This window comes from Tupaia chinensis, unplaced genomic scaffold (assembly GCF_000334495.1).
Source record: "Tupaia chinensis unplaced genomic scaffold, TupChi_1.0 Scaffold000028_1, whole genome shotgun sequence".
Taxonomy (NCBI): domain Eukaryota; kingdom Metazoa; phylum Chordata; class Mammalia; order Scandentia; family Tupaiidae; genus Tupaia; species Tupaia belangeri.
The window spans coordinates 837,816-841,334 of NW_006159458.1; the positions used below are offsets into that span (position 1 = coordinate 837,816).

Genomic DNA, 3,519 nt, shown 5'->3' on the forward strand with positions numbered 1-3,519 from the left:
AGGAACACACCCCACCAGCAAAACCCCCCCCAAAAAAAAAAAAAAGAGAGAGAGAGAGAGAGAGAGAGAGAGAGTTCAATAGGCGTGGTGCCTACAGGCCCAGAAACTGGCACAATGGAAAAACATCCCTCTATGAGGCAAGCTGACCCACATGAGATGGCAAGCGAAAAAAAAAAAAAAAAAAAAAAGCTACAATCCTGACACAGTAGCACTTGTGCCAATTTCTGGTTGGAATGTTTGGAATGTTGACAACCTGTTAGAGCTAAGTGCTAATATGCCATGGTTCAAGAGATGGAAAGTCACCAGTAAAGATGGCAATGCCAGTGGAACTACGCTGCTTGAAGCTCTGGATTACATCCTGCCACCAACTTGTCCTGCTGACAAGCCTTTGCGTCTGCCCCTCCAGGATGTGCACAAAATTGGTGGTATTGGCACTGTCCCTGTGGGCCAAGTGGAGACTGGTGTGCTCAAACCTGATATGGTGGTCACCTTTGCACCAGTCAATATGACACGTAAAGTAAAGCGTGTTGAAATGCACCATGAAGCTTTGAGTGAAACTCTTCTTTGGGACAATGTAGGCTCCAATGTCAAGAATGTGTCTGTTGGGACCAGCAGTTAGCATAATGGCTATGTCGCTGAACCCCCATGTAGCCGACCACAGTTTGAGTCCCAGACCCAGTGACTTAAACTCATGCCGAGTGTGTGTGTGTGTGTGCGTGCCCAAGATTCCAACAGGAGAATGGAGGAGAAGGGATTGCAGCATGGCCATCCCCCCTGGGGGTGATTTCTTGCTTTCTGTCTCTCTGTCACTCTGGTGAGCATGCACGACCTATAGCAAAAACCTCTCCAAAAAAAAATAAAATAAAAAGAACCTTTTGTCTCAATTGGCCATTTAAGTTTAATAGTAAAAAACTGGTTAATGATAAAAATGTACCGTAAATCCTTCAGAAGGAAAGGAAATGTTTTGTGGACCATTTTGGTTTTTGTGTGTGGCAGTTTTAAGTTATTAGTTTTAAAAGTCAATTCTTTTTGTTGTTGTTGTTGTTGTTTTTATTTTTGCTATAAAGTGTGTATACTTGCCAGAGAATAATCCCCAGAAGGACGACCGTGCCATAATTCCTTCTCCTCCATTCTCCTCTCTGTATTTTGGGCACACACACACTCGCATGCACCCAGTATGAGTTTTAAGCCTCTAGGTCCAGGACTCAAACTGCTGTTGACTACGTTGGAATCCAGTGATGTAACCATTACGTCATCTGTTGGTCCCAAGTCATTACTTTCTAATAGAAACAACTTGACCAAAAAATCTGTCAAAGAATTTTGAGACCCATTTAAACAAAATTTAATAAGAAACCTGTCTTTCTTTAGGTCAACAATGAGACTTCAAAAAAAAAAAAAATGTTGAGGCAAAAGGTTAAGTTTGTAATCATTCTAGTATTAAGAACCTGTTGAAACTTAGAAGAATGATAATTCAGATTTTTTTTCCTGGGTTGGGAGTTAGGGTCACTGTTCCTTACCTGTTTCTAAGAGGGCAAAATCTCAACAGAAAAGCAGAATACCTGTTTCCATATTTCCTTTAGAAGGCCAAATCCTGTAATGACTGTGTGTTGCATATGAAATTTTGTAGTTATCAGTATTAAGTAAATTTGTTTAAATAATCTAAAACAAAACCAAAAACAACACATACCTCACCTCTCCCACTTCCTTCAGGCTGACCACCACTTTCTCTATGAAGCCTTTCCTGACCATGCAACAAAAAATCCAACATGCTCCCGCCCATAGTGCCCTCTCAATGCTGCCTTGGGAAGGAGAGTAGATGTCTCTTTAGTGGGAATCCTGGTAGATTAGAAAATGAACCTTCACATTAGAACTATTCTATTGTATTTAACTTTATTTATTTATTTATATTTAATTTAACCAGAGAGGAACAGAGAGAGAGAGGGAAAGTGAGAAATCAGGCTGCCAGGTCCAGGACTCGCTCTGCGGTTGGCCACGTGGGAGTCTGGCGCCATTGTATAGATTCTGACTGCTCTACTAAAAATCCAAAGGCTGATGCTTAAAGGAAAAAAAAAAAATTTTCATTTTAACTAGAAACAGATGAGGGCATTCAGCTGTTGCTGAATCAGTTAATTATTGGTGTGTATTCCCTTTATAATACTCAGTCTAAGAAAAGACATCTGGTATTGTTTTTTGTTGATTTTTGAGTCACTGGGGTTTGTAGTGTAACCTCAAACATTGAATCAAAATCAGAGCTCACAGACGAAGAAAATGCAAACTATAGTTGGAAAACTTGTTAAGAAACCAGATTTTTAGGTGCCACCCAGGCCCTGCTTGACAAGCTCTGAGAATGGGCCCCTTGACATTTCAACAAGCTAAGAGATTCTTAAGTACCCTCCTTTGAGAATAATGAGCTCAGGCCCTGTGTTCTGTAAGTAAATCTCACAAAAGATCTTGATTTCTATTTGTTTCTTGAAAGGACAAAACATTTATGCAGTAATACAATAAATTTGGGCAAACCTATTTTCTAGTAAACTGTTAACTCTTGATAGTTGAGTTTGGAAGGGTGTTTGTCCATATCCGCTTGCCAGCGATCATGTTCTCCAAGATGTAAGAAAAACGGAGATTCTATGCTCTTGTATATTCTAACACTCTGGAATCTCATACAGAATTCCATTTGGTGACTGAAAATTTCATAATCAAACCCAAAATATTCAAAGATATTACCATTTTCATGTTCCTTATAAACATGTATAAGTGCACAATAACATTTTTTCTAATTCTTGCATCATTTTTTTTCTCCTGAAAGAACTTTTCAGAATTCAAGATTTCAGCGAAGATGGTGGCTATTCTATCCCTTCTCCTTGTCCTGTGAGGAGCCCCAGTGTGGCACTCTCCCTTTAGCCTAGTGTCTGTCCAAATTCTCAGAGAGGAGGTGCAGGATCGGGCTCCTCAGAAGACAGTTATTGATGAAGCATATCCTTTTCCTGCTGCCACCATCTCTTCCCTGAGCCTGTCTAGTGACTGTCATTCATTCTATGACATATTACAACAATAGGGGTTCCATGGGCATACCGCTCTGTCACACAGACTCCTCACAGAACTTTGCATAGTATTATAATCTTGGATGTAGACTTTTAAAATCGGTATATCCGGAATTTCACTTGATGTTGGCATGTCAGAGACGTGTTAAGAAAAACTGCTCACACATCTCTAAGGTCATCTGTTTGGGATAATGAAAGATTGACAAACTTGGGAATAATGTCTTGACAAGCACTTTCCTATGGTCTTGAAATACAGAGAGATGAGCACTCATCTTTAACAGCCCAAAGCACACAGTGTCGAGGAAAGTTGTCTCGAGTGTCACTGGGTTACTGATGGAGAAATAATGGATGATATTTTGACATAGGGACAAGTAGAAGGTTGTTGACAGCAGTGGAAAACATCATTTGGGGACGATGAAGAAAAGGAGAGGAGATCAGTAGAGCGGGGTGCTTCATGCTGGCCTGGGTTCATTAGGGC

The 3,519-nt window shown here is 40.4% G+C and overlaps 1 pseudogene; it reads left to right on the forward strand.

The window, feature by feature from the left end:
• LOC102477337 (elongation factor 1-alpha 1-like) overlaps positions 1-619 on the forward strand; it is a 25,538-nt pseudogene extending 24,919 nt beyond the window's left edge.
• The last annotated feature ends 2,900 nt before the right edge of the window (positions 620-3,519 follow it).